This window comes from Diceros bicornis, chromosome 14 (assembly GCF_020826845.1).
Source record: "Diceros bicornis minor isolate mBicDic1 chromosome 14, mDicBic1.mat.cur, whole genome shotgun sequence".
NCBI lineage: Eukaryota > Metazoa > Chordata > Mammalia > Perissodactyla > Rhinocerotidae > Diceros > Diceros bicornis.
Window position 1 is genome coordinate 41,404,871 of NC_080753.1, and position 12,049 is coordinate 41,416,919.

General features: G+C 43.1%; 1 pseudogene; it reads right to left on the bottom strand.

Annotated features, from left to right (window-relative positions):
- Window positions 1–3,237: 3,237 nt before the first annotated feature.
- On the bottom strand, window positions 3,238–11,488 carry LOC131413363 (butyrophilin subfamily 3 member A2-like; annotated as a pseudogene).
- Window positions 11,489–12,049: the final 561 nt, after the last annotated feature.

Consider the following 12,049-nt stretch of genomic DNA (forward strand, 5'->3'; position numbering starts at 1 on the left):
ACAGATCCCTGGGATTGACGCAGGAGGAATACAACACTGAACAGTGGGCTTCTACTGTTAACTTTAGAAGATGAGCCTGATAGATACCAAAATGTATGCAGAGACTTCTTTTCTGTAGGAAATAGATAGGTGTGTGCATATACTTAATAACAATTCCAGTCCCTTTGTACAGCAATTGCACTTTCAAGGATTTATCCTAATGACAAATGCCATTTGGAAATTATTCTGTGCAAGTGCTGAGAGCTATGCAAAATGATCTATATACAAAGACTTTACAGTAGGCATAGTTCTAACAGGAAACAAAGAAAAACTTCTTGATTAGGAATTATATAAAGTTAGTGTTTAAGATTTAGTATTAAGTCAAAGACATGTCATGAGACAATATATATATATACAGCAAGATCCAATTTTCATTAGAAAAACTTTGTGTGTGTTATTTGTGTAAGCATAGGAAAAAAACTTAAAGAATATGCATTTAACTGTTGATGAAGCAAAATATTTTAAAGGTAGGAAGTTATTCAAGTTGTGGAAACAAAATCACAAGCTAGAAAAGAAATCTTAAAAAATATGAGGAAAACAGTGTCATTGAAAGGGTCACTGAAATTGCTTGATAAGGAATGACTAGACTCTCAGAGGTAGTATGACATGACATCAGATGTAAGAATGTTGAATGTATCATCAAGTGACTTTTCTCTGTGTATTTTATTTAATGTCTCCAAGGGTTGCATGTGGGTCAAAATGAAATCAAGTCCTTGAATGAAAAGACTGTGAAACAGCAAAGCCCCTTCCAGATCCAGCTTCCTGCTGCTGTTCTGTTATGCAGGAATTCAAGACAACCACTGTTTGTGGGCAATGGCCTTTCTTTTCTTTATGTGGATCCAGGAGATCAAGGTCAGAGGTCACTGTTCATGACACTAGTCTTTAGTCTTTCCATCAGTATTTCTTGACTCTTGAAGTTCCTTTTGCAGTTTCCAGCTGGGGTGGCAACACCAGACAGACTCTCTTTACAAGACTCTGTAGGTTTGCATATTCCTTTCTGGCGCTGAGCACCACTCAGCCCTGGATATAAACTAGCCCCAGCCTTTGTCCAGTCCTGTGCAGGAATGGGAAAAAAAATGGCTGCTACTCTGAAAACAAAAGTCAGAGGGGCTCCACCTCCACTGCTGGCTCTGGCGAACCTCTGGGGGAGTTGTCCCTAGAAGTGACTCCTAAACTCCAGGGCCCAGTTCTCCCCTGGAGGTTCAACTGAGAGAAAGTCTGGGGATTGATGGCCTCAGTGGCAGATAGTCAGAGGAGTTGGGTGATAGAACCAGAGGCAGAAGAAAGGGCAGAAGGCCTCAGAGAAGGAGGCGTGGGGGAAAGTGTAGATGTGGGACCCATCAGACACACTATAGAAGAGACATCCTCTTAGCCTCATAGTCTAAGAAGAGTTTCAGAGAAGTTAAGGAAACTGACCCTGTTTGTCCGGGTAAGTAGGATAAACAGGGGCCAACCAGGTGTGTTGAACAGGCAGAGAAAATGGGCACAGACAGATGAAACCCAGTGATGCATTTGGGTCACTGGAGGTGGTACGATCAGGCCAGTGCAGGGTGGCATACAGCAGTCGGTGTCCGAAGATGGTGCAGAAATAGGAGAACTAGACCGCTGAGTGCCTGCAATGCAAGGATAAGTCTTTCAGGGATTCGACTTTATCCTTTATGGTAGCATTTCTTCAACTGAGTTATGTAAAAACTTGTTTAGATAAAAACTAATTTCTAAAATACATCTGAAAATATATCTTCAAACTCCCGAGGGATCCAATTTGAAAATGCAGCATTAAAAGTTAAAATCTGCCAGCAGGGAGTTCATTTGTCACTGAAGGGATTATAAACACAGCAGTTAGCTTGTAAACTGGAAACACTCAGCAATGACTGATTACAAGGAAGTTAACCTGGTTGTACTGAGTTTGCTTAGGTTGTGTTTGTTTAGGTTCAAATTGACATTAAGACAATTTTTTAACAAAGTTGAAACTTCCTTTACAGTTAACACATCTCCATTGCATCCCCGCCAATAAGATTTCATAAAGTAGTGTCGGGGGAAGAGGGAGAATCTCCCTCTGCCCTTTCCCTTAAGGTTCTTCTGGCTGGCCAAATAATCAACAAGACAGGTTAGCAGGAGAAAATAATACCAAGTTTAATAACATGTATACATGGGAGAAAGCAGGGACACTGCGTTTCTCAACACAATAGCAGAAATTCTCGTCTTAAATATCATTTTCAGCCAATGACAAAGGAGGATTTTCGGGGTGGGGGAGTCAGTTACAGGAGATTACCACTAAAGCACAGTAAACAAGAGTAAGGTTTATTATACAGCCCCAAGGCCTCATCTTCCACATTGATAAGTTACTAGAAATGAGCTCACCCCCCCTTTTTCTCAATACAGAGAGGGAGATACCTTTACAAATGGAGACTTCCCTTGTAAATGATTGTCTGACAACTCCTCGCAGGGCCATCCAAAGAATGTGGCCAGAGAGACAGGACTCCCGATAAGATGGGCTTGTTGGTGCCTTTTCTATTGTAACCTCTATCCTAAATTATCTTTTATAGCAGTCATGATAATAACCCCTTCCTAAAACAGATTTTTTTGGTTTTAAATTCTTTAGGCAGTTTGGGAGGGGAAACTCAAATATTTTTCCTGAGCTCTCTGAGTCCTTATTGTCTTCAGCTCAAAATAATCCGCCTACCAGAGTGGTGCTTCCTGGGGCAGCTTGCCCTGAGCACCATCAGTAGAGTTAGGGGTGAGGAAAGGGCCTGGGGAATATCACGGCAGAGAGTCTCAGATGCGAATAGAGAGAAAGTGTCAGAGTCACTCAGGAGCCATGTACTTGGATCTTTCTTGACTGCAGTGGAAGAAATGTGGAGAGTCATTAAGAGGCTTAAAGCAGGAATACCTAGAGGTGTATGGGTCCCTGGGGAATCAGAACTTACTGAGTTCAAGCCAGACCCCTGGAAAATAAGAAGGAAAAAAAAAATGTTACTAGAATTGAGAAGGGAGTACCTCCAGAAAATAAACCTTACAAATGACCCAGTGTAGGGGTGGACACGTGGGGTGGGGTGGGGGTGAAGTCACCAGGCTCTCCCCCATAAGCCAGGACCTTAGGTTCCCTCCCTGATGAGATACCTCTTGTGCTTCATACTTTTTTTTTTTTTTGCTTTCTCTCTTTCTCCTTCCAGCATGGCCTGCAGAAGCAGTAGCATTCTAGAGAGAGAAGGGGCAGCAAGGCGCACAGGGCTGGGCACTGGAGAAGAAGGGGTCTGCAATGGAAGGGAGCTTTAGCCCCCAGGAAGGGGATCACAGAGTTGATCTCATGATATTAAATGATCCTTTTCCTTCTAAAGTCTCAACAAACTTTGGGTAAGACTTCGGTAAACTCTTGCTATACCATAACACTATTACTTGTCTTGAACAGTCTGATTCTCACATCTGAATACGACTGACTTGAGCATCAGAATCATATGTTTTTCTAATTTAATCTTTCAGTAGGTTACATTTCCACGGTGCAAATATCAAAAAAATAGAAAAAGTCCTCCAAGTCTCCCATTCGCTCTCTCCTCCCTCCCCCCCATTTCTTAGCCTCTCATTAGCCAGCTTAATATGGTGTTTAAGAATACGAACCCTAAGGCGTCGCCCGGTGGCGTAGTGGTTAAATTCGTGCGCTCCACGTTGGCGGCCTGCGGTTCGTAGGTTCAAGTCCTGAGTGCAGACCGGCGCACTGCTCATCAAGCCATGCTTTGGCAGGCATCTCGCATACAAAACATAGAGGAAGATGGACACAGATGTTAGCTCAGGGCCAATCTTCCTCATCAAGAGGAAAAAAAAAAAAAGAATATGACTTTGGAGCTGGAGGGCCTGTGTTCAAATTCAGGCTCTTCCACTTGACTGGCAGTGTGATCTTGAACCAACTACTTCTCTACTCTCTTCCTGGCGTCCTAATCTGGAACATGGGGTAATAATAGTACCTCACTCATAAGGTTAAACGATTTAATTGATGCTTATAAAGAGCCTGACACACACTGAGTGCTACGCAAGTGTGTATTAAATTTTAAAAATCTATAAACTGCTCTGCATCTGGCTTTTTCTCTTCATCTTGGAGATGCCATAGTAGGGCAAAGACAATGTCTGTGTTTTCCAGTTGTCCAATATTCTGTTGCATAAAAGTTCCCCATTGATAGACATTTGCATAGTTTCTAAGTTTTTGCTATTATAATTAATGCTTTAAGAAATAACCTTTTGGGGCCGGCCCCATGGCGCAAGTGGCTAAGTGCACGCGCTCCGCTGCGGCGGCCCGGGGTTTGCCGGTTCGGATCCCGGGCACGCACAAATGCATCGCTTGTCAAGCCATGCTGTGGCAGCGTCCCATATAAAGTAGAGGAAGATGGGCACGGATGTTAGCCCAGGGCCAGTCTTCCTCAGCAAAAAAGAGGAGGATTGGCATTGGATGTTAGCTCAGGGCTGGTCCTCTTCACAAAAAAAAAAAAAAAAAAAGAAGTAACCTTTTACTTGGCTCATTTCTGACAAATGCAGCTATTTCTGTGAGATGAATTCTTAGAAGTGGAATTTCAGATCAATAAATAAGTACTTTGGAGAAATACTGCTATATTGTCCCCAATATAAGTTGTTCAACTTTATATCAAAAATATGCCAAACTATACCAACAAATGTCTAAGTTCGACTGTCTCCCCAGAGTCCTGTCATCAAAATGTGTGGTCTACCACCTCAGTTTTGTTTTGTTGCCAATCTCAGAAGTGGAAAATGTTTTGATAGACTTTCCTTTATTGAATGAGACCGGACGTCATCTTATGTGTGTTTCTGTGAACTAGTAATTCATGTTCTTTGCTCATTTTTCAACTGGGCGGTTTTATATTTTAGAGAGATTAGCTCTTTCTCTTAGATACGAGTTGTACATATTTTTTCCCCATTTTGTCATTTGCCTTTGCTTAAGGGTCTGATCTCTACCATTTTCCCCAATTCCCATTTCCTGTCACAGTTTCTGGCACACAGGAAATACTCAGTAAATATTTGTGAGATAAACAGTGTTATGGGGAAAAGAAAAATCCCTAGAGTAAGAAGACGGTTCAGGATCCCTGTTCTGTGCCTTATATTCGCTACAGAGACCCGAGTCAGCAACAGAGAATCACACATCCTCCTTCTTTCAACAGCCACAGCTCAGCCCAGTACACCTGAGGCTAAGCAGGTACTGACCTGCAGTGGAAATCCTGGCAGTCTTTTCCTGCCTGAGGAGGGGATTTCTGATGATACAGGTTACCCCTTCCCCACAGCTGCCTTTCACGATCACAGATTATGTGACTGCATACAGGCCATCTCCATCTGCAACCAAAGGTGCTGCCATAGCTGGCATGTCCTCTCCCTTGTCTTCTCTCCGCTGTATTTGGGGCTGAGGATACCAGCCAGTCGACACGCACTCCCGATGGATCCCTCCACTCTCATAATCCTTCATTTCCAAGTGAGGATCAGAACCCAGGGCTGTGGAAAGATAAATAAGCCTGAATTCTTTAGAGCCTCTATGTGAGTCTCAACATGCATTGGATATTACACTCACACTAGATAATTCCAGATGGTTTCATTAAGGAGCTGTTTACAAATATGTGGTCATGGTGAGGGGAAAACCACATGGGACAGAACAATAACCAGGGCCTGGAATAATCAAGCTGTTACCACCCACCCTTAAATTCAAAGGGAAGGGAAAAGAAGCCATTTTGAAGATCTAAAAGAAGAAAGTCATGTAGAGAGGGCTTTCTTAAGAGGAGCGGCAATCTTCGGGAAGGGAATGCAGCCAGCTGGAGGTGGTCCTACAGGGAAAATGCCAGAGGGATAAGAACTTAGACCTTTCGCTCTTCTCTCCCTTCTTCCATCTTCTGCTATGGTTCCCCATTGTCCAAACCAAGCCAGAAGCAATAGGGCAAGAAAGTGCCCTAGAAAGAAAAAGGCAACCCTTGACATCTGGGCATCATCCTGGTCTCAGTGTTCTCCTGTTGAACATAAGCAATTTCATGAAACATCAACATCAGACAAGGGCATGTTGTCACTATGATGGGTCAAGGCAAAAACAAGACCACTCAACAATCATGTTTGAACATACAGAAAAATATGAACCCTTGCCAAACCACAGTCATGACCAAATATTTCCCTATCCTGGCTATGAGTGACTGTTGCTCTTTTCCCAATTGCAACTTTAGCCTCACTCAAATATTCCTCCTAGATTAGACTTCTTAAGACACTCACAGAATCACACCCCCCACCTTCCTGACAGCATCCAATCCAGAGCAAAGCTTCACTTCCATAAACGCTTCTCAACTCCCGAAACACAAGCCCAAATTCTACACCAAGTCTTCTCTAACATCCTCTTTCTGAGACACCACACAGTTCCCACATGGCGTGCATTCTCCCTCTCTGCAACAAGTAATACACACAACTTGGTCAACTCCAAGTGTGTTCCTGGAGGCTTTGGGCTGGACAACATTGGCAGCACAGATGCTATCCTACAGGTCAGCCTCCCAGGACCCACACCAGCGCGTACCCGGAGGGCCCACAGAGCAATCTGGAACACAACTGAAGCCAGACATCTGTGTGCCTTCACTGAGGAGATATTTTCTTATCCTTCCTATCCCCAACATTCTGCTTCCCTGATTAGACCCTGGTTGCCAGCATGAGGGAGTTCTTTACTTGATATTATAGGGTACAGGAAGGATTCTTCCTGGAGGAAAATCAGTCTCTTTCCCAAGGGCCTCAGAGAACAACGAGGGAAGGCAGTGGAGGCTATTCCTAGTGACCAGTCAGAGTACTCTGAGGTGGAGTTGGAGCATGAACTCTGCCTGTCTCCCCAGGTCTCATGGAGGAACGAGCTCAGAATCAAACCCAGAGGCTCACCTGCAACCTTCAGCTCCACCATGGCTTTTTCAGAGAAGTTGCCATATTGGAAATAACACATGTAGATTCCACTCTCAGAGGCTCTGATGCTGTAAATTCAGAGAATAGCCTTCCCTTCAGTGATGCCATCTCTTAAACTGGATGTTCTCCCTCAATACTCGGCCATCTGTTGGTTTTCTACTTCCTTCCAATTTGCATACATATATACTACCTCCCTAAGTCTGGATCTCACCCACATCAGCTTCACGGTCTCCGCACTCATCTTCAGGAATAGATGACAGGGCAGATCAGCGTCTTCACCCACCCTGGCCAGAATGGGCCCAGGGAGTCCAAACACAGAAAACTGAGCTTATAGGTAAAAGAAGAAGCTCCATCAGAGAGAGTTGGGGCCATGAGGGTAAGAAGGGAGGAGAGTCTCAGGCAGGGAGAGTCAGGTACAAAAAACCTAGATAAGAACATGATCCTAACAGAAGTACAATCTGTCGTAGTGTCATGTGCACCTTCAGCTTGGGATGGGACTTCCAGGCCTGAGTAGTCACTAGAGGTTCTGACCGGACACTAATAGGTAATGGTCTGCTTCAGATCCATAAAAGCAGAATGTTTCCTATCTGAGCAAGGGGTAAGCAGCTGGACCAAGACAAGGCAGACAAGGAGGTTGAGCAGAGGGAAGTCTAGGGAACTTGCCATTTTCATCTGTGCTGCAGAGAGATGCAAGAAAGAGTCAGGCAGAAACTGTGACCTTGTCCCGGAAGAAGATGGCAAATTCCATATCAAACCTCCTCTTCCCCAGGGCCGACTCAGGGTGAAACACACAGTCACTAGTGTGGTGACTCAGGATCTTCTTCTGCCAAAATGTCTGCTTGAATCTCTTAACTTTGAGTTCCAACATGGAAAATCACCCATAAAAATATGTTATGTTAAATGTACATACATTTAACATATAAATCTTATGTATGTAGTGTTAAATGTGCGTACATTAACTCTAACCTATCAGAAAATCCTTGGCTCTACTGTCTAAATATGTTCAGAATCCTTCCACTTTCCCACACTTCCCCTGCTACAGCCAGGTACAAGCCTCCACCATCACACTCTGAATAATTCAGGACCCTCCTCTCTCAGTCCCCTGAATCTGATTGTGTCTCCTACTGTCTATGCTCACCACAAAAGCCAAAGGTTTCCTTGAACCATAACATGTCACTCCTCTGCTCAACATCTTTCAATTGCTCCCATTTCACTCAGAGTAGATGCTAAAGTCCTCACAATGGCCAACATTGCCTCCAGGACCCACACCTCTCACTTCATTTCCTCTACTCTCCTTGTCTGATCCAGGCACACTGCCCTTCTAGCTGGTCCTTGGATAGACTAGGACAGAGGACTTGGCTCTTCTATCTGGAACCCCGTTCCCCCAGATATCCACAAGGCCACTCCCTCATCTCCTTCAAGTCTTTCCTCTAGACTTGAGGAAAGTCAGTTCCTCCACGGAGGGGAGGTGAAGTGTTGTGAACACAAGCAGATGCTTCCCTAATGAGATACTCTTTTGGTCTTGCTTAGGGAGCAGAGCCTATCCTCTTGTGCTCCCACTGGGACTTGCCTATGTAATGTATGTATTCCTATTTTTCATTGAAGTGGTTTCAAGGAGCAAGCATGTCCTGGATATGCATGTAAGAGTGTTTCAACTCAGTGTGCCTCAGTGAACACTTTTCACAATTGTTCTTTGGGGGAGAAACTTATTTGGGAAGTAAATTATTCATTTCTTGTCTTCCCTTTCCCCGAGTGTTCACCAGTGCTCCTTGGCAGATGGGCTCTGGGCTCACCAGCAATGGATAAGTTCCTGGTCTTATTCTTTCCACTGCTAGGGAAGTGCTTTTTCGAGGCAGAGATGTAAGAGCTGGCACTTGCAAAGAAGGGGCAAATATGTCAAACTAGGAGCACAAAGCAGCCCATCAAAGCTCATGCCTCTGTGAAGTGCTGAGGTTCTCCCAGCTCAGAGGCAGGGACCCTGCAACCCCATCCTCTCAGCCCAGAGCTCTCAATTGTCTTGGCTCAGAAAAGCATCTCCACCATCTTTTAGGGGTGGTTTGTGGCATCACTGTGAACCTTTGTGATGATGGAAGTGTGGGGCCCTCGCCAAAAGAAAGGATTAATACTAGCTGGCATACTAGTTTGGCTTCCATCCTAACCACCCCAGAGTTGGCTGCAGCCATACATAGTGGGGAGCCTGAGAGCAGGCCTAGGTGCATTACTTAGAGACACGACTAAGAATTCTGGCTCTAACTCCCTCCCTTATTCCTTGGGCTCTCCCATCATGTATCCTCTCCTATCCTGAAGAAGTCAAGTGGGATGGGGTGCTAACAAATGACTTGAGCATGTGCCCGTATGGGAGCAACAGCAGACTCCTCTAAGACAAAACACATGACCATCACCAAGTTCAAATCACGCCCCCATTAGACTCTGGTTAAGATCCCAGCAGACTCCCTGGTGGAGACTAGAGTTAGATAGAGGCTGAACCCACCACTTCTAAATCACAAAGCTAGTGAATGGGAGAGCTGGGAATAAGACCAGGTCTCACCCATCATTTCATTCATTCATTCAACAAATATTTACTGAGCACACACTATGTGCCAGGCCCACTATGTGTTAAATGTGGGAACAAAGAGGAGGTGGAAATTGGGTGATGGCACTATGATTGACAAGGTGTGTGATCTCAGTCATGTGAAAAAACCTGCTTGAACTCAAGTCACTCATGAAACAATGTGAAATATGAACTTTACAATGTGCAGAATTACCCCAGAAATTCCACTTCCAGATATCTGGTCCAGCAAAGCACATGCATGGGTCCAGAGAGAAACATGTGTAAGGATGACACTGCAGATTATTTATAAAAGTAAAAAAGTGATCAACAACCTAACCGGCCACCCATAGGAGACTGGTTAGCTAAATAATGGCTCATCCCTATAAAGGAATTCAATGCCAGAGTTAAGATTAGTTTACAATCACTAATCCAGATAATCAAGGTATATTAAGTGAACAAAAAGCACGTTGCAGAACAATACTAATGATTCTACTAAAAAATAAAAGCAAAGCTATAAATTTGTAGATACATGTTTATGTCATTGCCTTAAAACAGGTCTAAAAGTATACATGCTACACTGAGAACTGGGGATTGAATGAAAGATATTTTTGTCCTTTGCCCCCTATTCCTTGAAAATTATTTGAATGTTTTAAATTTTAGAAGTCTTCATCTAAAATTTAAGAATTAAAAATTGTTTCAAGTAATTATCATGACTGCAACATATTAGTTGTTCAGAAAATACCAACTCCAAAACAAACCAGCATGAGGCCCCCAGTCATAGGACCTGGAAGTCCGGGAACTGCCAGGGGACAAGGGAGCAGATGTCTGTGAAGCTGGCTCTCCTTCAGACCTTTGTCTGAAACCTGGACTCACCCTCAGACAGAATACTGCCTTTCAGTCCATCCTCTCCTCTTCAAACTGTTCTCTATGCTGCTAGAGAGAGGACAGTATTATTATTATTATTATAGGCACAATTCCTCTGCTGTCCTTATAGTAGAGAATGTTTTTATCCATTTTTTTGGATATTTATTATTATTTGTTCCTGATTATAGACAATTTTAATATAGAGAAAAATATAAAGAGATAAAATTAAAAATCTGTAATGGTAATCATATACTTAGCTTCATGGAAATGTAAATATTTCTGGAAGTACTTTGGCAGTATATATATACACCAAATGCTTTAGAAATATTTCATCCTTTGACCTAGAAATCCAGTTTTAGGAATTACTCTTAAAGAAAAAAAATCAAACGTTAACACAAAGATTTCTGCTTAAAGCTGTTCATCATAGTAAAATTCACAATAGTAAAATGCAGATATAATTTAGGTATCCAAGGTGAATCCAATTTTGTTTATTAAAAACATGCTTCCTAATGACTGTATGGAAATCTCTTTATGACTGGACAATGTGTTGTTTATCAGTCCTCCAAATGCTGCACATGTATGTGTATGTTACATATGGAGTCTGGTTCAGATTTTTCTAAACTACAAATAATTCTGTAACAAACATAGTCACCTATAAATGTTTAAAGCACATCTCTTTTTAGAATCTCTTAGAATACATTCCCAGAGATGACCAAAGATATTATAAGAGTCCTTTGCTCCTTTCTGACCGCAGTAAGTTCCTAAGAACATGCAGTTGGCAAGTTTTTTCATTCAGGTTGTCTCCCTCCCACCAAATTTCCCAATGCAGGTCCTTCCCTTTTGCACTGCCTCCTACCCCTACCCCCATCTCCTCACCACACACAAGCACCAAACCCCTTTCTCTGGGTGAGGACTTCCCTGTACCCACTCTAGGCCTTTTAGGCTCTCTTTCCGTCCAGGACCTGTGGCCCTGACTTTTACAATTTCCCCCACTTACCCCTTGGCATTCCCATCTGAAAATCACAGCCCACACAATGAAGGTAATCAATGGTTCTCCATTATAGTTAACAGTCTGCTCTGGAAGAAAGGGAAAAGAAAGAAAGGCTGCTCACTGTGAGCAACAGTAACAGAGTCCCTCTTTGGAAGAATTAGTTTTCTGATTGGCTCAAAGGAGTGTTTCTTATCAGTTTTGGTCAGACACAAGTGGGGAAGTTTAGAATGAAAACTGAAACTGTATTGGATTGCACAAAATGAGGAAACATTTCAGCCCTAATTCCCACACTGTGTTTCTCTGTGTTTACCTATTTGAATCATTCATGTGTATGTTTCTGTATCATCAGTATTTCATTAGATACACCTGTTTTACGCCTTTTGTGTCATAATAGATTTATCAGTCGAACAAAGGAGAAAAATTACTAGATTTTAATGTGTTAAGAGAGGAAGATGTGCAGTAATTAAAATGTTTCTGTGGTCATTTTCTGACATCCGTGTGAATGTAGGTGGGCACACGGAGGAGGACAGCAGAGACAAGCAACAGTGTGAACGGAAGGAAAACCAGATCCACTCCACCTTTTCAGCACCTCTGAAACTCAGGTCTCAGATCCACGACCACATCATATAATTTTCAGGTTTCCAGAGGCAGTGCTGCCAGTGACTGGTGGGCACATCTTACATTTTTCAGAACAT